The sequence below is a fragment of the Melozone crissalis genome, unplaced genomic scaffold (assembly GCF_028551555.1).
Source record: "Melozone crissalis strain CALT ecotype California unplaced genomic scaffold, PUWL_Pcris_2 ptg000066l_1, whole genome shotgun sequence".
Taxonomy (NCBI): domain Eukaryota; kingdom Metazoa; phylum Chordata; class Aves; order Passeriformes; family Passerellidae; genus Melozone; species Melozone crissalis.
Window position 1 is genome coordinate 4,383,840 of NW_026535844.1, and position 25,680 is coordinate 4,409,519.

Below are 25,680 nucleotides of genomic sequence, written 5' to 3' on the forward strand. Positions count from 1 at the left end.
TCCCAAGACCCTTTTCCCTTGTCAAGCTACAACCTTATACCTCACTTAAGTACCTATAGGCATGACTACCTCATTCATTTGTGAAAAGGGGGGGGGAGATGTGGTAGACAGGGAAAGGCGCTGCGGAAGATCTCGCGATGTCACGGAAAGCCAGGACCCTCAGATCCCCTTAGATAAGACCATCTGCCTCCCATAGATAAGAAACTAACATAGGAATGTAACCCGCCTAACCAAATTCCAGTAACTTTCCATCCCCTACCCAGTAACAGTCCACCTCTTACTAACCATAGTAGGTAAAGACAGACCCATGCTGACGTAGAGACCCCTTAGACTATAAAAACCCAAGAGACGAGATAATAAACGCCTTTTGACCGTCCATCACATTGATGTCTGCGTGTGTCATTGGCCCGAGTGGCCCTAGTGAGAGGGCTGCCGTGCTGTTCGTCTGAACCAGGTCGCCTGCCTTGTATCAGAAGGCAACAGTTGAATAGTAAGTTTTGTAACTTTAAGAGTGTTCCAGAGAGTGAAGGGGGGAAGAGAAGAAGCGCGCAGTTTTGTTTTCAGACACTGCACTCCTCCTCCACATTCCTGCTCCTGGACTGTGTTGTCTGTGGATGAACAGACAGGGGGACAGAGCTCTTCTTTTGCTTTTTAGTTAGTTTTACCTAGCTGAGGCAAAGAAGTTCCCTGGACTGTTTTTTTTTCCTTTTTCTTTGGACCTCTTGAAACTGCTCTGGACTGAACACCCAGGTGAGCACCGGCAGCTGCAGCTGTGGCCCACCGGGCCAGGCCTGGCCTGTGACAATTCCAGCACCGGAGAGACTGATCAGAGACTGAGTGAGCTGAGTTTCAACCCGGGGTTTTCTCAGTTTGTCATCTCTTTTAGAGTGGCAAGGTGTCTCATTGTGTGATATTGTTTTGGTTTTATTGTTTAATAAACAGTTTTTTTCCACCTTTCTCCAAGGAGTTATTTTTTCCTCCTGGACCAGTTGGGGGGAGGGGCCGATTGGATCTGCTTTTTCCCACCGGAGCTCCTTTGGGGGATTCTTCCCCAAATTTGCTCTAAACCTGGACAAATACATGAATTGGCACCCAATGTGGGGCTGGAAAAGTTGGGAAAAAGCTCTATTAATTGTGTGTTTGTTGTTGTTAAAGCAGTTAGTAGCCATGCTGCTTGAACCTCTGATGTCTCTGGGTGTGAAAGCCTTCGTGTGGCTCTGGGCTCTAGACCTTTTTGAGGTTTCAATACCTTTCTGGTCACTAGGATTATTGTCCTTAACAAGTAATTTTTACAGTAGAGGGGTACGGATTGGAATAGCTGTTGTGCGGGCCTTGGTGATAATGATTTATAAAGCGTTTACAAAGATACTGGCGTCTGTTTACGATATGTATGGTTTATGGTTTCTTCATCCTACCCTGCATCCCAATTCCAGTAGTACGTTTTGGGAATTTATTAGTAATTGCACTCAGTCTGTTAGAGGAGGAGCTGAGAATAAGACTTCCCAGCCTTCCCTTTCCGTCTTCTCCTTTGGATCGGTTATGTCACTTTTTGAGAATGTTCAGTTTCCCCTGAATGTTAAAGAGACCATCTTTCTGGTATTTAATCTGGTAAGCTTTCTCTATATGGTCTGCAGCTTCTCTAGAATGAGGGCTGAGATATCCAGAGGAGCTGGTGAGACCCCTGACCCAGAAGCAGATGCAGGCGTGAAAAATCCTGAGTGGTGTGGACAATGGGAAAATATAGGCCAAACCCTGAAGGAATTTTCTGATCCTGTAGACTGGGATTTTCTACGGGAACAAATTCAGAAGTGGGGAAATACCTAAAAGAGAAGTGCCATGACGATTCTAAGGAGAAAAGGCTAATTGCAATAAGCTGGGCCCTGGCCTATGCTTATTGCACTTTGTTAGATAGTGTAGGGCAGCAGACAGAGGCAGGGGGGCAGGGAGATAAATCAGCTATCCCAGTCACTCAAGCTGTAGCCAACCCAGGCTTGAAGCCAGCAGCCAGACCAGACAGTGAGCCTAAGCCAGCATCTAAACCCATGGCCGTTGCTACCAGTACTAGAAGTGGGAAATGCACGGAAAAAACTAATCAATCAGTGGATGATGATGATGATGGTGATACAGAAGAAGGAACCTCAATGCCTCCTGACATAAAATCAGGAGTCAAAGCAGCAGGTGCAAGATCAGACGCAAATATTGAGTCTTTTTCCCTGAAGGACCTTTGTGGCCTAAGGAAGGATTACACCTGACAACCTGATGAATCCATAATTAGCTAGCTGGTCCATCTCTGGGACGCTGCAGGCGAGGCTACAATTCTGGACGGCACTGAAGCCAGGCATTTGGGATTCCTGTCACAGGATCCTGTCATAGACCAAGGAATGATGAGCGGGGCTAACTCTCACAGCCTCTGGGAACGGCTCCTAAGAAGTGTAGCACAAAATACCTGTGCACAGACGATCTCTATATGCAGCAAACCCAGTGGAAAACCATAGAACAAGGGATTCAATGCTTGAGGGAAATGGCAGTGGCTGAGATTGTCTTCTCAGATGATGGAAACTGTAAATCCAGACTTGGTACCATGCACATCTGTGATGTGGAGAAAACTTGTACGACTTGGCCCACAAGAATACGCTTCTGCTTTAGCAATAATGAAGCAGGATGATGGTGAGGAGACTGTGCTGGATATGGCAACGAAGCTTCAAGCATATGCAGATGCTGTGCATGGCCCAACACATGCCAGAATCTCAGCGGTGGAAACATGTCTGCAAAAATTAGAAGACAAGATAGAGGAGGGTCACAAGAAACTGAGGGAGGAGATTAAAGAGGGCTTTCTCCAAATCTTGGCAGTACAGATCAGAGGTTCTGGTACCCAACGCAGACGTTCCCCAGATGGCGAGAGAAGGTACATCCCACAAGCTGAGCTGTGGTTCTACCTGCGTGATTGTGGAGAAGACATGGGGAGATGGCATAGAAAACCTACCGCTGCTCTGGCACAACGGGTGCGTGCACTGAAGACCCAGAGAGGAAGTTCCAAAAGGGAAGCAGCTCCACTGGCCAGTAACCGAACTGTCACATGTGATGATAATGACAATATCTTTGATCCCCTTGAAGGAAACTCCAAGACATATGCCCAGGGAAAGAAGGATAACCAGGCTTAGAGAGGCACTGCCTCTAGCCAGGTAGAGGCCAGGGAAAACCGTGTTTTTTGGACTGTGTGGATTCGTTGGCCTGGCACATCTGAACCACAAGAATACAAAGCTTTGGTTGACACTGGTGCACAATGTACACTAATCCCATCGAGACATGTGGGGACAGAGTCTGTTTCTATTGCTGGTGTGACAGCGGGATCACAGGATTTTACTTTGGTGGAAGCTGAGGTGAGCCTGACTGGAAATGAGTGGAAGAAGCATCCTATTGTGACTGGCCCAGAGGCCCCATGTATTTTGGGCATAGACTACCTTCGAAGTGGGTATTTCAAAGACCCAAAGGGACTCAGATGGGCATTTGGAATAGCTGCTGTAGAGACAGAGGGTGTCAAGCAGTTGAACAGCTTGCCTGGACTGTCAGAAAGCCCATCTGCAGTAGGACTTCTGAAGGGAGAAGAGCAACGAGTCCCAATTGCCACCTCAACAGTGCACCGCTGACAATACCGAACGAATCGAGATGCTGTGATCCCCATCCACAAAATGGTCCATGAGCTGGAGAGCCAAGGGGTGGTCAGCAAGACCCACTCACCCTTCAACAGCCCCATTTGGCCTGTGCGTAAATCTGAGGGAAAATGGAGATTGACTGTGGACTATCGTGCATTGAATGAAGTGACTCCACCACTGAGCGCAGCTGTGCCAGACATATTAGAGCTCCAGTATGAGCTTGAGTCCAAGGCAGCAAAGTGCTTTGCCACTACAGACATTGCCAATGCATTTATCTCCATTCCCCTGGCAGCAGAATGCGGGCCTCAGTTTGCTTTCACATGGAGGGGAGTGCAGCACACCTGGAACCGACTGCCCCAGGGGTGGAAGCACAGCCCCACCATCTGCCATGGACTAATCCAGGCTGCACTGGAAAAGGGTGAGGCTCCAGAACATCTGCAATATATTGATGACATCATTGTGTGGGGGAAGACAGCAGCAGAGGTGTTCGAGAAAGGGGAGAAAATCATCCAGATCCTCCTGAAAGCCAGCTTTGCCATCAAGAAGAGCAAAGTCAAGGGACCTGCTCAAGAGATCCAGTTTCTGGGAGTGAAGTGGCAAGACGGACGGCGTCAGATTCCCACCAATGTCATCAACAAGATCACAGCAATGTCTCCACCCACAAATAAGAAGGAGACACAAGCTTTCCTAGGCGCCATAGGTTTTTGGAGGATGCAGATTCTCGAATACAGACAGATCGTGCGCCCTCTCTACCTGGTCACCCGTAAGAAGAACACTTTCCACTGGGGCCCTGAGCAGCAACAAGCCTTTGCACAGATCAAGCAGGAGATTGCTCATGCAGTTGCTCTTGGCCCCGTCAGGACAGGACCAGAGGTGAAGAACGTGCTCTACTCTGCAGCCGGGAACCATGGCTTGTCCTGGAGCCTTTGGCAGAAGGTGCCTGGGAAGACTCGAGGCCAAACACTGGGATTTTGGAGTCGAAGCTACAGAGGGTGAGAAGCCAACTATACTCCCACAGAGAAGGAAATCTTGGCTGCCTATGAAGGAGTCCAGGCTGCCTCAGAGGTGATTGGCATGGAAGCACAACTCCTCCTGGCACCCTGACTACCGGTGCTGGGGTGGATGTTCAAAGGAAAGGTTCCCACCCCTCACCACACCACTGACGCTACATGGAGTAAACGGATTGCTCTTATCCCACAGTGCGCCTGTATTGGAAACCTGAATCGCCCTGGGATTTTGGAGATAATTACAAACTGGCTGGAAGGTGAGAACTTTGGTCTTACTGATGAAGAGCAACAAGAAGCAGTGACATGGGCTGAAGAGGCTCCTCCCTATAACCAACTGCCCCCAGAGGAAACGCGCTACGCTCTTTTCACTGACGGTTCCTGTCGCATCACAGGGATGGACCAGAAGTTGAAAGCAGCCGTATGGAGCCCCAGACGACAGGTGGCAGAGGCTGCTGAAGGAGAAGGTGGATCAAGTCAACTTACAGAACTCAAAGCTGTTCAGCTGGGCCTGGACATTGCTAAGGGAGAGAAATGGCCAAAGCTCTACCTCTACACTGATTCATGGATAGTAGCCAATGCTCTGTGGGGATGGCTGGAGAGGTGGAAAAAGGCCGACTGGCAGCGTAGGTGTCATGGTTTGATGCTGGCACAATGCCAGTGTCCCCATGAAAATATATGCTCCCTGGTGTCTCCTGTGAGATGTGACCAGGAATAAGCAAAGCAGGCCCCTACTTAGAAATAAAGAAAAGAAACCTTTATTAACTAAACTACAACTCTTAAGTAACAAGAAACACACAGGGAAAATGAAAACTTTCCAAAAACATTTCCTCCCCCCCCCCCCCCTACCAAATTTCCAATACATCTATTCCCCAAATCTCCAACTCTCGGTCCATCACCACCCTTTAGGTAATGAATTCTCAGTTCATCAAGGGGAGAGGAATCCTTCTTGTGCCATAGGCTTCCCCAGGAAACACCGCTGAAACCTCGTGTGTTTCCATGTCACTCGTGGCACCGCCCTGAGAACATCTGCCATCGTGACATCTTCCTTCCATGTCCAGTGCTCTCACCACTGCACATGGACCAGAGCTGCTTCTAGGGTTGTCCTTTTAAGGATGCTTTGTCCCGTTCCAAAAAGGGCACAGTCTCACCTTTGGGACACCTGTGCCCCCCAAATTTCACCCCCTGGGGCCCAGGGGTACCAACACTGAACCCTCTTGGCTCTGAGCCATTGCCTCCCCCTGGATGCAGTCTCTGTGTCACAGGAAACATGGTTCTGTCCATGGCCATACAGGAAAAGTCCAGCTAAGGCCACTCCATCATCTCTTCCCACCTAAGATTCTTCTCTACTCTCCCGACATCTTTCACTTGACCAGACCTTCACACTTGCACATTTCCTTCCTCCATTTCATCTCTTATCTCTCTTCTAGGAAAGGTTAATGTTCTGCAAAGTTTTCCTTGTCCGAAAAAGGGTTAAAAGCTCGGGCTCTGCCCATCCAAAGCTCCCACAGCTGCCGGACCCCTTCTCCGCCAGCCGGGCTGTGCTGCCAGCACAGGATATCAAATTTCACGGTGGCACAGGCGCTCTCTGTCTCTCTCTCTCCCGGGGGGAAGTTGTGGCTGCCCGATGCCTCTCGGGGCTCTTCCACCCTTCCATCCTCGGGCCAGGCCTACCTCACCCAGCCCCAAACCAGCCAGGAGCTGGGCAGGGGAGGCCCGACCTGCTTCCCTCGCTGGAACCCAAGAGAGCTTCCCCCAGGAGTGCTCTGCTTTTTAACCCCTGTGTTCTCAGAGGCATATCCAATGTCCCCACTGGCCAAACCAGCTGCCAGTATTCAACTGTGAGCACCTACTGGCCTGACCACTTCATATCCCAGAAAACTAACTTCCTCTCAAACCACGACATCTATATAATCTCAGTCCAGTTTATCCCAGTCTGTAGGAACCCAGTCCATTTGATCCCAATCCAAATTTGATCCCAGTCCATATTTGATCCCTGTCCATAGCTTATCCTAGACCACATTTGATCCCAGTCCATAAAATCTGTCATATTTGATCCCAGTCCAAAGTTGATAGCAGTCCTGATTTGATCCCAGTCCAGTTTATCCCAGTCCATAGTTGATTTTAGTCCATATTTGATCCCAGTCCATTTTTTATCCCAATTCATATTTGATCCCAGCCCGTATTTGATCTCAGTCTACATAAGCTCAGTCCAGTTTATCTGACACTGTAGGATTCCAATCAATAGTTGATCCCAGTCTATATTTGATCCCACTCCATACTTGATCCAAGTCCATATTTGATCCCAGTCCATATTTGATCCCAGTCCCTGTTTGATCCTAGTCCATATTTGATCCCAACCCCTATTTGATCCTAGTCCATGTTTGATCCCAGTCCGTGTTGCCCTGCACACATTCCAAAAGTCTGGAATTCCAGCTCCCAGCCAGGAAAAGATGTTCCTGTCCTTGAAGGGAAATGGAGCAAAATCCTACAGAGACATTTCCCTGCCAGCCTTCAGGACTTCAGCTCCTGGGAGTGGGAATTAAAATAATAATTGGGAAATAAAATAATAAATAATCAGGGGAGGGTCTGTGGGGACAGAGGGGTCATCTAAATCAGGGCAGGGGTCAATTAAATCAGGGAAGGAGACAGATAAATCAGGCAGGGGTCAATTAAATCGGGGGAAGGGGAATTAAAACAGGGAAAGGGTAAATCAAATCAGGGGAGGGGTCAATTCAGGGGAGGGGTCAATTAAATCAGGGGAGGGTATTGGGTGGTCCCTGAGGCAATTAAATATAGGGAGGGTCTCCGGTGGTGCCTGGGTCAATTAAATCAGGGCAGGGTCTCTGGTGGTCCGTGGGTCCAGGGAGGCACTGAGAGAGAAACAGAGCAGGCAAAGAGAGGCAGGAGAGGAAAGGGGACACCAAGACAATGAGCTGAGAAGGTGGCACTCTGCAAACAGAACTGCAACAGACTGAACATGAACAGGAGAGAAATCAGTAAGTCTCAGAGTTTTCTTTGCTGTCAAATACATCCCACACACCCAGCCCCACACAATCACTATCCCACCACTCTAATTGAGATCCCATGACTCTAAATCATTACCCAACCTCATGTCAGCCTGATGGCTGCAGAATTGAGTGAGTTTGGCATGAGATTGAGTTTTTTGAGGTGGGTTTGAGCCCTTTTTGGGGTAAGATTGAGCTGTTTTCCCTGGGATTTCAGTGGTTTGGAGGAGACAGATCTATTCCTCTTGGCTTTTGCAGTGCAAAGAGATGGAGAATAGAAAAAAATTAAGGTGAAATTAAAAGGAGAAGCAGCCAGGTGTGTTCTCAACATGGATCACCGGGAATGTGAGTGACCAGGGCTGTGCCCAATGTGCCTCCTCCAGTGGGGGATGGAGCTGGAGCAGCGCACGAAGCTCTGCCCGCACTCGGGGCACTCGCAGGGCTTCCCTTAGTGGTGCCACTGTTGGTGTTGGGTCAAGTGAGAGCTCCTGGAGAAGCTCTTCCCACACTGGGGACACTCGTAGGGCCTCTCCCCAGTGTGGATGCGCCGGTGCCTGATGAGGTGGCAGTTGTGCTTGAATCCCTTCCCGCAGTCGGGACAGCGGAAGGGCCTCTCCTCTGTGTGAATCCGATAGTGCAGGAGGAGACAGGAGCTGGTCGGAAACCTCTTCCTGCATTTATCACACTCGTAGGGCCTCTCCCCAGTGTGGATGCGCCGGTGCTTGACAAGAGTGGAGTTGCGCTTGAATCCCTTCCCGCAGTCGGGGCATTGGAAGGGCCTCTCCTCTCTGTGAATCCGATAGTGCTGGAGGAGATCAGAGCTGGTCTGAAAGCCCTTCCCACACTTGGAACACTCGTAGGGCCTCTCCCCAGTGTGGATCCTCTGGTGTGTAATCAGGCTGGAGCTCTGACTGAAGCTCTTTCCACACTCCCCACACTCATACGGCCTCTCCCCAGTGTGGATCCTCTGGTGCCTGATCAGGTTGAAGCTCCGGCTGAAGCTCTTCCCACACTCCCCACACTCGTACGGCCTCTCCCCAGTGTGGATCCTCTGGTGCCTGATCAGGTCAGAGTTCCACCTGAAGCTCTTCCCACACTCCTCGCACATGTGGGGCTTCTCCCCATCATGGAGCTGCTCATGGAGCACCAGCTCTGAGCTCTGGCTCCGTCTCCGGCCGCCTTCCCGGCCCAGGCTGGCTCTTTCCCCCTCAGATCCCCGCCAGCCGCGTTTGCAGCCTCCCCTCCTGCGGCATCTCCGGGGCTTTTCCTCCCCATTGGCTTCCTGCACCGTGGAGCCGCTCAAAACGGCCTCTGCCACCAGGTTCTGCCGCGGGCATTTGTCCTCCCTGCTCTCCATGCTCAGCTCCTGCTCTGGGGGAGGAAGGACAAGGACAGGATGCGATTTGCCTCCGTGCCACAGGCAAGGGCAAGGAGATCCCCCAGGGCTGAGCTGCAGCCAGGGCTGTGCTGGGCTGGGAGATGGAGCAGCACAGAGGGGAAAGGGGCACTGACTTCCTCCTCACCTGCCTCAGTGTCCCGGGGCATCTTCCTCTTGCTCGCAGCCTCCCAGGCCTTGGCAATGGGAAATCCTGGTTTGGGGAAAACAAGGGATGAGAACATTTGTAGGAGCATTGGGGGGTAGGATGGTCGGGACGGACGGAGATGAGAGATCTCTGCATCCGTCATGGAACTTGCGGTTTATTGCAAAGCGCCTGGTGCAGGGCCCTGCTTGGAGCTGCCAGGCACAGCTCGGAGCAGGCCCGAGAGAAGAGAGGGGTAGAGAGGGTGAGAGGGTAAGAGAGCAAGAGGGGAAGAGCGTATGAGAGTAAGGTTCCTGTTACAATACAATCAATCTTCTTCTGTGTTGAATATTCTATTGCTCACTAACCAATCCTGTACAAGATACAAATCCTAGAGCATTTACATACAGCCTTTAAAAATCATTACATCACCATACTGTGTTACATTTTACACCCTAAAAACTTCTCTTTGGACCCCTTCTATTGAGCTAGTGGGGTCTGCTCTGACCCTTGGATCTGTCTGCAAGCAGAGGGAATAGTTTCATCAAAAGGGGATTACCTTCAGTTGGGCCACACCATTGTTTTCCAGTTGTTCACTAACTGAGGTATCTCAGAGCTTGCTTTCATTTTAATCTTCCTTATACTTTTTATGTTCACAAAATCTTTTGCCACACAATCGTATTTATAAGGCTTTCCTGTTTCATCTTCCCCAAAACACATTGAGTTTGAAGGTCCCTCTGCCCAAGTCCATCTCTACAAGTCACTGGCCATCAGGGCTCCAGAAAAACCTCCCAAACACCCAGATTCAGCCCTGAAAAAGCCTCCCAGGAGTTCCCTGTCCCTGGTCCCTCCCCTCTGCTGTTCGGGGGTTCCCCCTGTCCCAGCTGCTGGGGTCACGCTTGGATTAGGGATCCCCCTTCTCCTCGGTGTCTGCCCTGCCCAGGCTGCTGGCAGTCCCAGCAATGCCAAAAGCTCCCCTCGCTTCCCTCTCCCCATTTCGGGATGCCGGGACTTTTTGGGCTCCCGGGCTCCCTTCTCCCCTCATTCTCTGCTTTGGGCTGTGAATGCAACGAGGGCTGGTTGTCCCAGACCTGCCAAGTGAGTGCTGGAGTCTCCCACGCTGCGTTTCCAACTTTCCTCGAGGGAAGCAGCCAGTAAAGAGACACAGTGAGTGATAAGAGGAGTGAGAGAATCCCCCGGGGTAACTGGGACTGGGTCTCAGAGAGGGGCTGGATCCCTCGGAGGAATGGAGCAGAGGAGTTTCTGAGCCAAATCCACCAGGAAACGGGACAAAAGGGGCTCCTAAAAATTCTGCAGGATTGAGGGATAAGAGAGCCGAAGAGCATCCAGAATGAAAACCTGCTGGATTGAGGAATTTACATTCCAAAAGCATCCAGGGTTGGGCAGAATTCTGCCGAATTGAGGATATGCTCAAGAGCATCTGGGGTTGGACAACACAGCTGGGTTGAGGGATATCCAAGAGCACAGGGACTGGCCAGAAACACCTAAACTTGTAATAAGTGATGTGAAAGTGTAGTATATGGTAGAGATAATTCATGCTATTAATGTATAAAATATTGTAAACTCCACACTATGTCTCTTGACCATCCTGGCAGGGAGCAGCGTCTTATTCATACACATCCAGTTCCTGGACTTGGTTGAGATAAACATCGTGGTTTTTAATGAAAGAATAGAAGCTTCCAGGGCGATAATCGCTGGCTTCCCCGGGTCACCAGGTCCACCCAAGAGTGATTAACGCCTCAACGATTACACAGCTACCAAGATGACCCACAGCACCACCCTGATGCATGTGAATGCTGACTTCCCCAGAGTCTACTGACAACATCAGACACCTGGACTGAGTCTTTGTCCACCTCTGCACAGGTAAAGAAACGGTTATGCATGGGAAGAGACACAAAGAACATTCGGTCATCTCTGCCTCGGGCAGAATAAACTGTAAAAGAACTCACTGCGTCAGGCAGCATTTGTGAACAGGGGGAGACTCTGACATTCGGAGGTCAGATCCGTGTTCACCCAGCACCGAACCCGGGCTCGACGCTGACCCTCGGCTGTGGTGGTTTTGACAACCGAACTTCAGTCGCACAGACAAATTAATAAATCTTTGCTAAATTTTCTTATAAGTTTGGCTCTCGATTTGATAATTTATAACAAAAGGTACCTTATTGTTGTCTTGTTGTGTGTGAGAGTGAGTCACACACAAAATCAGCCTCAGCTTCCCGGGCGGGTGGGAAGGGGGGGCTGTGGAAAGAGGAGTGTGTGACCCACAAATAAGCCATTGTTCTCCTGGGTGTGTGGGGCTGTAGCATAAGGTACAGGTGACCTGCAAACGGGCCATTGTCCCCAGGGTGTGGGAGGGGGCCGTGGCTAAAGAGTGTGAGGGACACACAAATCAGCCTCACAGGTGAACGGCACCAGAGGCAGCAGAGTCAGGGCCCTCCCAGGAGGCCCGGAGATACTTAGACCCAGAGGCCACCCCAAGGTGAGGGGGGGCCACAGGGACCCGCAATTCTCTGTCAACAGGGATCCACTCTGTGTCCTGAGGGTGTGAAAGAATGTGTGGAAGTGAATGAGAAATAACAGTGAGTGAATGTAGATGAATGAAAGTATAGGTAACGTAGATTCTGTATTTTAAGCTTCACTATATCTTCTTGGAGGGAGGTGTATTGTACTGAAAGTAGTCTGAGAAAAACCTTTTTTATTTTTGTGTGTGTAGTTGAAAGAAAAGTGGTATTTAGGTTGTTAGTGAAAGTGAAAAACAGAGGAAGAAGATGAATAGATAAGATCTTGAAAAATGACACAGAAAACCTGTAAGTTGGATACAGGAGAAAAAAAATAGTCCTTTGGGCGTTATGTTAGCTAACAGAGATACAACTCCTTGCAAAAGGAGAAAATACAGGGTATGTAGAAGTTGATGGGAAAAACGTGCTAACTATGGAAAAAGGGAAATTAACCTTAAAATAGTAAGCTCAAACTTGTGAATTATATACTTTAAAAAGAGCACTAGAATATTTGACACAAAATAAAGGAACTATATATACTGATTCAAGGTATGCCTATAGAGCAGTACATACCTTAAAAAAATTTGGAAAGGAAAAAGATTACTTCATTCAAGAAGAAAAGGATTAGTACATGAGGAACTTATTTTAGAGGCATTACAATCAACTAAAAGAGATAGCTACAGTACCTAGTAGGGAACTCCAAAAGGGAAAGACCCCAGAAAGAAGAGGAAATAATTTCGCAGATCACGAAGCTAAGTATGCAGCAGAAAATGGAGCTGAAAGAGTTATGTTAATATTAACGCCAAACCAGGAAAAACTGGAAATTCCAAAGTTTAGGGAAGCCGAGAAAAAAGAATTAAAGAAGACAGGAAGTGAACAAGATAAATCAGGGAAATGGAAACTTCTTGATGGAAGACAATTACTTAATAAAATGTGCTTCTAGGAAAATATTAGAAGACAGGCATCAGAAAACCCACTGGGGTACTCAAGCTTTGTGTGATCATTTTTTAAGGAACTATACGTGCACTGGGATTTTTTGATTTAGGATGTATCCTTAATTTGCCAAAGGATAAATAAAAAGGTGATGAAAAAAAGACATTTGGAGGTTGTGAGTTAGCTCGTTGGCCATTTCAAAGTATCCAAGCAGAAGACTGGATTTGTTAGGTTCTGGGTTCATTTGTAAAAAAAAAACCCATTTAATCTAGAAGAAAGACAATATGCCATATGTTAGTCAGGAGATTTCAGGAGAATAAAAATCTTTAAAGTATCAGAAAGCCCCGAGAAAAAAAAAAACCAAGAAAAGAAAAAGGGGAAATGAAAGGGATAGGAGCAGGAGGAAAAATCAGAAAGAGAGTGGGATCCTCTGCAGGTCTTGCCCCCTCCGTTCGCGGCCCAGGCGCCTGTCCCGGGTCCTGGCTCGCTGCCCGCCGCAGCTCCGCCTGCCCCGGTTTCCATCCCAGGTGCGGCCTCACTGCCCAGGGCAGCTCCACCTGCCCCGGCGCTGTCGCTCAATTTGTGTGCCCTGCTCCCACTGCCTGGCCCGCGGCCGCTCTGCCGGCCATGCTGGGCAAGATGGGGGTTGCTCTGTCCTGCCGCCTGCTCCGAGGTCACCACGCCCACCGCACCCAGGGGGGGTCCCAGCCATCCCATCCCCGGCTGCCCTGCCCGTGCCACCTGCGCTGGGCACCGCCGCTGCTGCCGGGCTCTCCCACCTGCCTTTGCTCTGCCGACAGCTGCCGGATCAGCCGCCATCAGCCATGTGGGGGCTACCCACACTCGTGCTCGGGCTCCACAGGAAGATCCCCCTCTGCCGATTCCAGCAGCAGACCCTGCCCACACTCCCACCGAGCCTCGGCGGGATATCCTCCCCTGACCCCGTCCTGCTCTGAGTTACGTCCCCTTGGTAACCACAGCTCCGGCTCTTCAGGGAAACTCTCTCTCTCTACAGGAAGCACCTTATCAAAACACTAGGAGCTCAGTTAAAAGGCAGCCCTCTCCAAATTCTTTCCCAAAACACGGGACAAAGGCTATAGAAGGTAAAAAAGTGAAAGAGTTAGATGAAGGGATTGCTCTATTTCCATTCAGAGAGGTTCCCATGGGACGGATGCGCTGCCCCGCCCCAAGGGAGCCACCAGCGCCCCTGCCGGCCGTGCCCGGAACTGCACCCAAGGGGAAAGCGCCGCAGCCCAAAGGCCGGGACTGGGTCCGGGCTCTGTTTGCTGTCAGTGCCGCAGCTGTTGGTGTTTGTTTGCTTTTTTATACACACTAGTAAAGAACTGGTATTCCTATTCCCATATCTTTGCCTGAGAGCCCTTTGATTTCAGTGGTCTAAAAACGAAATAGGAGGGGGTTTGCATTCTCCATTCCAAGAGAGGCTTTTTCTGCCTTCCCGAGCAGACACCTCTCTTGTAAAGCAAGACAAGCACCCACAGGCACTGAGGGGGGCTGCAGGAGGGGCACAAGAAGGCCCTGCAGCACTTGGGCACAAAGGCACAGCAGGTGAATGCAAGAAGGGAGCAGCAAAAGGCCAAGCTGAAGGCAAAGGCCAGGGCACAGTTCCTACAGCCCCTGAGGGATCAACCCCAGGGCCCAAGGGGGCCCCAGCACCCAGGGCACGGCTTGGCCACAAGCACCTGGCAGAGGCATTGCCCTCCTCACCAGGGGAGAGCCCACCCAAACAGCCCCTGGCAAGGAACCAGGGCTCCAGCTGCAGGGCACAAGGACACTGCAAGCACAGACAGCAGCACCCTCAGGACCAGCAAGTCCACCCCTTGATGGACATGGACTGGCAGGGCTGTCACAGCTCCATTCACACCAGGGACCCTCCACACTGGAGCCCTTGAGAACATTCAGGGTGGGTCTGCATTGAGAGGAGGCATTTCCTGATGGATACAGGGCCCTCTCAATCCACTCTGAATCTTAGACGTAAAGGAGAAAATAGTAAAGGAATATTTTAATTTTTAAGGGAATGAGTGGGAAAGATGAGCAGGTATGATTTGTTCAACCACTATTAGAAGTTGTGGGGCATAGGTTTGAATAAAATTAATTTCTTTTTCTTCCTCCTGTGATTGTAATTAACTGGGAAGGAATTTGTGAGCTGGATTTTAATACTGTAAAAGGGGATACAGAGGCCAGTTCTGTTCTACCTTTGTGTGAAGAGATTGAAAAGGCCCATGCTGAAGTGAACCCAGAAGTGTGGGCAGCCCCAGGGAGAGAGGGCAAATTAGATATGGAGCCTCTATAAATTACCTTAAAGCCACCAGGACAAGCAACACCCTGTTCCAAGAGAGGGAAGGAAGGGCTCATAGCCTGGTATTGAGTCCCTGTTAAAGGCAGGGCTTTTGGAGCCAGGGATGTCTCCCTACAACACTCCGATCCTGCCAGTCAACAAACTGGATGGATGGACAGCAGGAGGAAACACAGAATTTTTAAGTGTTAAAATGAAGATTAACTGAGGCTGCTGGCCTGGGCCTTCCAGACAGGGAAAAACAATTTGAATTATACGTGGATGTTAAACAGGGTCTTGCCAAAGGAATTCTTGTACTAAAATGTTTAACCCAGTGGCCAGAGAGTGGACTCCTTGTCTGCAAATTGTGCAGCCACAGCTTTCATGGGAGCTCAGACCTGAAAACTGATGACAACAGGAGGATCTCCTATAGTTCAAGTCTGGCATCAAGTTAAAGGTCTGAAAACCAAAAGAGCCTCTAAATGGATGACCAGGGCTCAGTTATTACAGTATGAAACTTGTTCAATGGCACAGGAGGATTTAGAACTGAGGATAGGGCAAGGGTTTAACCCAGCCTCCTGTTTGAACAGCCTGGAGAGGGGCTGGCAAGGAACCCAGGACTGCACTCAAGGGACAGAGCTCCAGACCCAGGCTGGGACAGATTGATGATGGGACATTCCCTGGCCTGAGGGAGAAAATGTGTTTGTGGATGGCTCTGCAAGGGCAGCAGAAGGGAAAAGAGCTACAAGACAGGCTGTTATTAAGGAAGGGGAATCAGACACAGCGCAGGTCACCGCCCCATGCTCAGCTCAACCCACGCAGCTGTGGGTGCTTGTGAGAGCCTGGCACTGAAATGCCCTGAGCAGGAAGGCTTCAATATCTTCTGCTGACACCATGGCACCTAACAGGGGGGCAAAAGCAATTCTCACTGCTTCAGCAACCACTGGAGCAGATATCAAGGCACATTCTGCCACAGGAAGCTGGGCTGGCACAGAGCCTGCCCTGGCACTTTGCTGCTGCCAACACCCAGCCAGGACATCGGCTCCTGCCTAAGGAGTGCAAAGCAGCACCACTGGTGGCCAAGGGGCCCATGCCAAGTGTCCCTGAGGCCAGAAACAGCCGCCAGCACAGCTCAACACGGGGGACCCCTCAGCCTGGCCTCAAGGGCTCTGAAGCCCCGCAGATTTGCACTTCCCGCCCGCAGCAGGAGGATGGGAGGCCGCCCCTGAGCCTGCTCTGAAGGCAACGCAGCAGCAGCCAGGGCTCCACAGCGGGCCAAGCCCCTGCGCCTGCCCACAGATCCTCGCCTGGAATCCTCTGCAATCCTGGCCACCCTCCTCTGCCATCTCCAGCCACTGGGGCCAAGCCTTGCTGCCACTGCTGCAGCTTCAGCGCTGCCTGGGCCTGCGCTGCCACAGCTGCTGGGGAACACCACGGCACAATTCCACTCTGGGGCTCACTGACACCCACACTCTGGGCTGCCTGCCACTGCACTGCTGCAAAATATACCGATTTCGGTTCTTTTAAACCTTATTTCTCTGCTCAGGCTTGGTTGGTCTTTGCCTTGGGGAAAGGAATTTTAAAGCTTTTATTTAAGGGATGTTATACCACTCAAGGGAGATGAGTTTAACATCCCAACAGACTGGGAATAGCCCAAAAGACACCCACAGAGATAACGACCAGCAACAAAACATCAACACTGCCCAGCAGCAAACAGCAACCAACAGCTACCCCAGACCCTGCCCCCGGCAGAGCTGGAGACACCTGGGCTGGAAAAGGCTGAGAAGGAAATCCAGGAGTGTGGACACCGAATTTACATCAGAGGGGAAGAAATCCAGGTCCAACAGGAAACCAAATGCTAAAATCTTACACAATTGGGAACAAGGAACATTAAAGCATTGTATTTAGACTGGTTCAGACTACATAAAGTCTAGGAAAATCTAGTAAAACTCACATGGCATGGAATGATTTTCTCTGCACAGCCGGGCTATTTGTGAAAGAAATTATTTCTGTTGCACATCCTGGCCAGAACCAAGGAATGCCTTGACTCTCTAACACTAAAGAGATTCTTGGAGAGTTTTTGTTTTCCCTGCCGTTTCATTGAGAAAATTACAACATGATAATATTTTTTTATAATAATTCCCACTTTGTATTGTCAGGTGGATTTGGGACAGAAGTGTGAGAATCAATTTTTGGTCTGGGTTTTTCGAAGTTCTCCTTTATGGGGCATTTGTAGAACTGAAGAGATTTAACCGTAATACTTTGAACTTGTAAATAGTTAATACTTTTTTTTAAAACACAGCAGATTCTTGGGGGGCCACACGTGACTCACCAGATGGCTGCCCTGGAAGAGAAGCTCCATTCCAGGCAGCCTCCAGAGGAGCTTTAGAAATGCAAATGAACACTGCTGGGCAAAGGGTGGACAATGCACCTGGGTCTCTTGCCTGGGGCAGGAATTGGGCTGATTCCCTCTGCCCCTCACCCCAAGCTCTGCCTGCTTGCACTGATGGAATTTGCACAGCTCAAGGCAGAACCCAGGGGGAGGATATCTGACCCTGCAACACAAACGGGTGAAGCTGCAAAGGGAAACAGCACATGGAGAACGTTGGGAAAACTTCACTATAAATAAGTGGGGGGGAATCATCCCTCTGCCCACTCCAACATGTGCTGTCACTGTCTGTGTTATACAGGGTGGATTAGAGCACCGAGAAATTCTTGCTGCCACAAGTTCAGGGAAATCAGTTGGGAATCTAGTATTTCATGATTCAGTTAGAGAAAAGTGGTAAATTGATGAAGTCTTGGCTGAAGAGAGTGCCCAAAATGGGGAAAAGATGAACGGCCAGCAGAACAAATCCTACAACACCATGGACCAGCCCCTGGGAACCCAAACCAATTCATATCAGGAGCCACAGAACCCATTTCTCGTTTCCATGGCATCATTAGATTACAAGCTGTCCTGGCAATAATAACCAACCAGACAGCTCCAGCTCCTGACCTTCCTGCTGACCAACGCACTGAAATGAAGAACACAACACTTAACCATGGGATGGGATCAGATCATCTGTTAGCAGAAAAAAAGAAGAGTTTGTGGAAAATTAAATGACTCAAACTGCTGTTGGCAAAGAGATGATAAAGAAAAAGTGGTGAAACAGATAACAAAGGAAGTAAGAAAGCACCTCATGCTCCAGCCCAAACGTGGAAAGGATGGGAATGGGACACGGTTTTGTGGCTCCCTGGCAGACCATGGGTTAAACGAATGCTGTTTCTCCTCTGATGTGCTACAGCAACTCTCATCTTTCACCATGCTCCACACCTTGAGAGTGCAGCTCATTCAGCAGCTGAGCGAGGGGCCAGGGATTTGTAGATCAGGAAGCAAGGGCGAAACTATCAGCTACAATAAATGTTACTAATTAACATGGATTGCTGCTCACAGAAAGTCCCGCTAAATTCCCGAACTTCCAGAAGAACAAAGACTTAACAGAGCCGTGAATATCGGCTGTTAGACAAAAGTGGAGGTGCAAATTAACACGGACATGCAGTTGGCGGACCGGGACGTCTGAACCTTCCAAGTACCTCAGCCAGTGGGCAAAGGGAGAGGGAGATGCGGCCGGGAAAATGAGGATAAAAAGGAGGCTGCGAACTACAACAATGGCAGAGAGCGCACGGCAAATGCCCCACGGCCTCTCCCTCTGCTCAGCAATAAAGTCACTTTTACAGGACTCCTCTGTCTCCTCTGCGCACAGAAACCTCCGGCCACGGGAATTTCCCCGCACAGCCCCGGGCACGGGGCAGCCCCCTCTGTCCCAGCCACAGCAACCGGCCCGAGCCAGCGCTGCTCCGGCAGCGGCTCCTGCCGAGGCAGCGGCCGCAAGGAGACCACGGGCAGCCGCTCCCGCAGCGCCCTCACGCCAGCGGCAACACGGGCCGGACACGGCACAACGAACCCGCCCGAGCCCCCTGCCGCCCCCGAGGCCCGCAGCCAGCCGCGAGCCCCCGCACAACCCAGCGCGGCTCCCACCTGCGCTGCGGCCGCCTCCGAGCTCCGCCGCCGCCTCACGGCGCTCCGGCCGCTGCCGCCGCTCACGGGCCCGTACACACGCTCCGACAATGGCGCCGCTGCCCAGCCACGGCCGCCCTCAGCCCGCCACCGGGGCCCTGCCCCGCCCCGCTCCCACCAATCAGAGCGCCACAACCACGACTGACGGCACCATCGCCCAATCCCAGCTAGGGGCGGGCTCTGCACACGGCACAGCCCCGCCCCGCGCTCTCAGGGCCCCCTGGGCTGCGTGAGGGCAGAGCACTATCGAGTTCACAGGGAGGAGAGGCCCTTCCAATGCCCCAACTGCGGGAAGGGATTCAAGCGCAACTGCACCCTTGTCAAGCACCGGCGCATCCACACTCGGGAGAGGCCCTACGAGTGTGATAAATGCAGGAAGAGGTTTCAGACCAGCTCCCATCTCCTCCTGCACTATCGGATTCACACAGAGGAGAGGCCCTTCCGCTGCCCCGACTGCGGGAAGGGATTCAAGCGCAACTGCCACCTCATCAGGCACCGGCGCATCCACACTGGGGAGAGGCTCTACGAGTGTCCCCAGTGTGGGAAGAGCTTCTCCAGGAGCTCTCACTTGACCCAACACCAACAGTGGCACCACTAATGGAAGCCCTGCGAGTGCCCCGAATGCGGGCAGAGCTTCGTGCGCTGCTCCAGCTCCATCCCCCACTGGAGGAGGCACTTTGGGCACTGCCCAGGTGAGCCACATTCCCTGTGATCCATGTTGAGAACACACCTGGCTGCTTCTCCTTTTAATTTCACCTTAATTTTTTTCTATTCTCCATCTCTTTGCACAAAAGCCAAGAGGAATAGATCTGTCACCTCCAAACCACTCAAATCCCAGTGAAAACAGCCCAATCTTACCCCAAAAAGAGCTCAAACCCACCTCAAAAAACTCAATCTCATGCCAAACTCACTCGATTCCGCAGCCATCAGGCTGAGATGAAGTTGGGAAATGATTTAGAGTCGTGGGATGGAGATTGTGTGGGGCAGGGTGTGTGGGATGTATTTGACAACAAATAAAACTCTGAGACTTACTGATTTCTCTCCTGTTCATGTTCAGTCTGTTGCAGATCTGTTTGCAGAGTGCCGCCTTGTCAGCTCGTTGTCTTTGTGTCCCCTTTTCTCTCCTGCCTCTCTTTGCCTCCTCTGTTTCTCTCTCAGTGTCTCCCTGGACCCATGGACCACCAGAGACCTGCCCTGATTTAATTGACCCAGGCACCACCAGAGACCCTCCCTATATTTAATTGCCCCAGTGACCCCCAAAGACCCTCCCCTGATTTAATTGACTCCTCCCCTGATTTAATTGACCCCTGCCACCAAAGAGCTCCCCCTGATTTAACTGACCTTTCCCTGTTTTAATTCCCCTTCCCCCTATTTAATTGACCCCTGCCCTGATTTAGCTGTCTCCTTCCCTGATTTAATTGACCCCTGCCCTGATTTAGATGACCCCTCTGTCCCCACAGACCCTCCCCTGATTATTTATTATTTTATTTCCCAATTATTATTTTAATTCCCACTCCCAGGAGCTGAAGTCCTGAAGGCTGGCAGGGAAATTTCTCTGTAGGATTTTGCTCCATTTCCCTTCAAGGACAGGAACATCTTTTCCTGGCTGGGAGCTGGAATTCCAGACTTTTGGAATGTGTGCAGGGCAGTACGGACTGGGATCAAACATGGACTAGGATCAAATAGGGACTGGGATCAGCTATTCACTGGGATCAAATATGGACTGGTGTCAAATAGAGACTGGGATCAATTATTGATTGGAATCCTACAGTGTCAGATAAACTGGACTGAGCTTATATAGACTGAGGTCAAATACGGGCTGGGATCAAATATGAATTGGGATAAAAAATGGACTGGGATCAAATATGGACTAAAATCAACTATGGACTGGAATAAACTGGACTGGGATCAAATCAGGACTGCTATCAACTTTGGACTGGGATCAAATATGGCCTGGATCAAATATGACAGATTTTATGGACTGAGATCAAATGTGGACTACGATAAGCTATGGACAGGGATCAAATATGGACTGGGATCAAATATGGATTGGGATCAAGTGGACTGGGTTCCTACAGACTGGGATAAACTGGACTGAGATTATATAGATGTCGTGGTTTGAGAGGAAGTTAGTTTTCTGGGATATGAAGTGGTCAGGCCAATAGGTGCTCACATTTGAATACTGGCACCCGGTTTGGCCGCTGGGGACATTGGATAAGCCTCTGAGAACTCAGGGGTTAAAAAGCAGAGCACTCCCGGGGGAAGCTCTCTTGGGTTCCAGCGAGGGAAGCAGGTCGGGCCTCCCCTGCCCAGCTCCTGGCTGGTTTGGGGCTGGGTGAGGTAGGCCTGGCCCGAGGATGGAAGGGTGGAAGAGCCCCGAGAGGCATCGGGCAGCCACACCTCCCCCCCAGGAGACAGAGACAGAGCGCCTGTGCCACCGTGAAATTTGATATCCTATGCTGGCAGCACAGCCCGGCTGGCGGAGAAGGGCGGGGGGATGCAGCGAGAAGGGGTCCGGCAGCTGTGGGAGCTTTGGATGGGCAGAGCCCGAGCTTTTAACCCTTTTTCGGACAAGGAAAACTTTGCAGAACATTAACCTTTCCTAGAAGAGAGATAAGAGATGAAATGGAGGAAGGAAATGTGCAAGTGTGAAGGTCTGGTCAAGTGAAAGATGTCGGGAGAGTAGAGAAGAATCTTAGGTGGGAAGAGATGATGGAGTGGCCTTAGCTGGACTTTACCTGTATAGCCATGGACAGAACCATGTTTCCTGTGACACAGAGACTGCATCCAGGGGGAGGCAATGGCTCAGAGCCAAGAGGGTTCAGTGTTGGTACCCCTCGGCCTCAGGGGGTGAAATTTGGGGGGCACAGGTGTCCCAAAGGTGAGACTGTGCCCTTTTTGGAACGGGACAAAGCATCCTTAAAAGGACAACCCTAGAAGCAGCTCTGGTCCATGTGCAGTGGTGAGAGCACTGGACATGGAAGGAAGAGGTCACAATGGCAGATGTTCTCAGGGCGGTGCCACGAGTGACATGGAAACACACGAGGTTTCAGCGGTGTTTCCTGGGGAAGCCTATGGCACAAGAAGGATTCCTCTCCCCTTGATGAACTGAGAATTCATTACCTAAAGGGTGGTGATGGACCGAGAGTTGGAGATTTGGGGGATAAGTGTATTGGAAATTTGGTAAGAGGGGGAGGAAATGTTTTTGGAAAGTTTTCATTTTCCCTGTGTGTTTCTTGTTACTTAGAGTTGTAGTTTAGTTAATAAAGGTTTCTTTTCTTTATTTCTAAGTAGGGGCCTGCTTTGCTTATTCCTGGTCACATCTCACAGGAGACACCAGGGAGCATATATTTTCATGGGGACACTGGCATTGTGCCAGCATCAAACCATGACACCTACGCTGCCAGTCGGCCTTTTTCCACCTCTCCAGCCATCCCCACAGAGCATTGGCTACTATCCATGAATCAGTGTAGAGGTAGAGCTTTGGCCATTTCTCTCCCTTAGCAATGTCCAGGCCCAGCTGAACAGCTTTGAGTTCTGTAAGTTGACTTGATCCACCTTCTCCTTCAGCAGCCTCTGCCACCTGTCGTCTGGGGCTCCATACGGCTGCTTTCCACTTCTGGTCCATCCCTGCGATGCGACAGGAACTGTCAGTGAAAAGAGCGTAGCGCGTTTCCTCTGGGGGCAGTTGGTTATAGGGAGGAGCCTCTTCAGCCCATGTCACTGCTTCTTGTTGCTCTTCATCAGTAAGACCAAAGTTCTCACCTTCCAGCCAGTTTGTAATTATCTCCAAAATCCCAGGGCGATTCAGGTTTCCAATACAGGCGCACTGTGGGATAAGAGCAATCCGTTTACTCCATGTAGCGTCAGTGGTGTGGTGAGGGGTGGGAACCTTTCCTTTGAACATCCACCCCAGCACCGGTAGTCGGGGTGCCAGGAGGAGTTGTGCTTCCATGCCAATCACCTCTGAGGCAGCCTGGACTCCTTCATAGGCAGCCAAGATTTCCTTCTCTGTGGGAGTATAGTTGGCTTCTCACCCTCTGTAGCTTCGACTCCAAAATCCCAGTGTTTGGCCTTGAGTCTTCCCAGGCACCTTCTGCCAAAGGCTCCAGGACAAGCCATGGTTCCTGGCTGCAGAGTAGAGCACGTTCTTCACCTCTGGTCCTGTCCTGACTGGGCCAAGGGCAACTGCACGAGCAATCTCCCGCTTGATCTGTGCAAAGGCTTGTTGCTGCTCAGGGCCCCAGTGGAAAGTGTTCTTCTTACGGGTGACCAGGTGGAGAGGGCTCACGATCTGACTGTATTCGGGAATATGCATTCTCCAAAAACCTATGGCGCCTAGGAAAGCTTGTGTCTCCTTATTGGTGGGTGGAGACATTGCTGTGATCTTGTTGATGACATTGGTCGGAATCTGACGCCATCCGTCTTGCCACTTCACTCCCAGAAACTGTATCTCTTGAGCAGGTCCCTTGACTTTGCTCTTCTTGATGGCGAAGCTGGCTTTCAGGAGGATCTGGATGATTTTCTCCCCTTTCTCGAACACCTCTGCTGCTGTCTTCCCCCACACAATGATGTCATCAATATACTGCAGATGTTCTGGAGCCTCACCCTTTTCCAGTGCAGCCTGGATTAGTCCATGGCAGATGGTGGGGCTGTGCTTCCACCCCTGGGGCAGTCGGTTCCAGGTGTGCTGCACTCCCCTCCATGTGAAAGCAAACTGAGGCCCGCATTCTGCTGCCAGGGGAATGGAGATAAATGCATTGGCAATGTCTGTAGTGGCAAAGCAGTTTGCTGCCTTGGACTCCAGCTCGAACTGGAGCTCTAATATGTCCGGCACGGCAGCGCTCGGTGGTGGAGTCACTTCATTCAATGCACGATAGTCCACAGTCAATCTCCATTCTCCTTCAGATTTATGCACAGGCCAAATGGGGCTGTTGAAGGGTGAGTGGGTCTTGCTGACTACCCCTTGGCTCTCCAGCTCATGGACCATTTTGTGGATGGGGATCACAGCATCTCGATTCGTTCAGTATTGTCGGCGGTGCACTGTTGAGGTGGCAATTGGGACTCGTTGCTCTTCCACCTTCAGGGGACCTACTGCAGATGGGCTTTCTGACAGTCCAGGCAAGCTGTTCAACTGCTTGACACCCTCTGTCTCTACAGCAGCTATTCCAAATGCCCATCTGAGTCCCTTTGGGTCTTTGAAATACCCACTTCGAAGGTAGTCTATGCCCAAAATACATGGGGCCTCTGGGCCAGTCACAATAGGGTGTTTCTTCCACTCATTTCCAGTCAGGCTCACCTCAGCTTCCACCAAAGTAAAATCCTTTGATCCCCCTGTCATACCAGCATTAGAAACAGACTCTGTCCCCACATGTCTCGATGGGATTAGTGTACATTGTGCACCAATGTCAACCAAAGCTTTGTACTCTTGTGGTTCAGATGTGCCAGGCCAACGAATCCACACAGTCCAAAAAACACGGTTTTCCCCGGCCTCTACCTGGCTAGAGGCAGGGCCCCTCTAAGCCTGGTTATCCTTCTTTCCCTGGGCATATGTCTTGGAGGTTCCTTCAAGGGGATCAAAGATATTGTCATTATCATCATATGTGACAGTTCGGTTACTGGCCAGTGGAGCTGCTTCCCTTTTGGAACTTCCTCTCTGAGTCTTCAGTGCACGCACCCGTTGTGCCAGAGCAGCGGTAGGTTTTCTATGCCCTCTCCCCATGTCTTCTCCACAATCACGCAGGTAGAACCACAGCTCAGCTCGTGGGATGTACCTTCTCTCGCCATCTGGGGAACGTCTGCGTTGGGTACCAGAACCTCTGATCTGTACTGCCAAGATTTGGAGAAAGCCCTCTTTAATCTCCTCCCTCAGTTTCTTGTGACCCTCCTCTATCTTGTCTTCTAATTTCTGCAGATGTGTTTCCACCGCTGCGATTCTGGCATGTGTTGGGCCATGCACAGATCTGCATATGCTCGGAGCTTCCTTGCCATATCCAGCACAGTCTCCTCACAATCATCCTGCTTCATTATTGCTAAAGGAGAAGCGTATTCTTGTGGGCCAAGTCGTACAAGTTTTCTCCACATCACAGATGTGCATGGTACCAAGTCTGGATTTACAGTGTTTCCATCATCTGAGAAGACAATCTCAGCCACTGCCATTTCCCTCAAGCGCTGAATCCCTTGTTCTATGGTTTTCCACTGGGTTTGCTGCATATAGAGATCGTCTGTGCACAGGTATTTTGTGCTACACTTCTTAGGAGCCGTTCCCAGAGGCTGTAAGAGTTAGCCCCCCTCATCATTCCTTGGTCTATGACAGGATCCTGTGACAGGAATCCCAACTGCCTGGCTTCAGTGCCGTCCAAATTGTAGCCTCGCCTGCAGCATCCCAGAGACGGACCAGCCAACTAATTATGGATTCATCAGGTTTTCAGGTGTAATCCTTCCTTAGGCCACAAAGGTCCTTCAGGGAAAAAGACTCAATATTTGCGTCTGATCTTGCACCTGCTGCTTTGACTCCTGATTTTATGTCAGGAGGCATTGAGGTTCCTTCTTCTGTATCACCATCATCATCATCATCATCCACTGGTTGATTAGTTTTTTCCGTGCATTTCCCACTTCTAGTAGTGGTAGCAACAGCCATGGGTTTAGATGCTGGCTTAGGCTCACTGTCTGGTCTGGCTGCTGGCTTTGAGC

General features: G+C 50.6%; 1 pseudogene; it reads right to left on the reverse strand.

Moving 5' to 3' along the window:
• Positions 1 to 25,680, reverse strand: part of LOC128945560 (uncharacterized) — a 1,627,138-nt pseudogene that overhangs the window by 23,469 nt on the left and 1,577,989 nt on the right.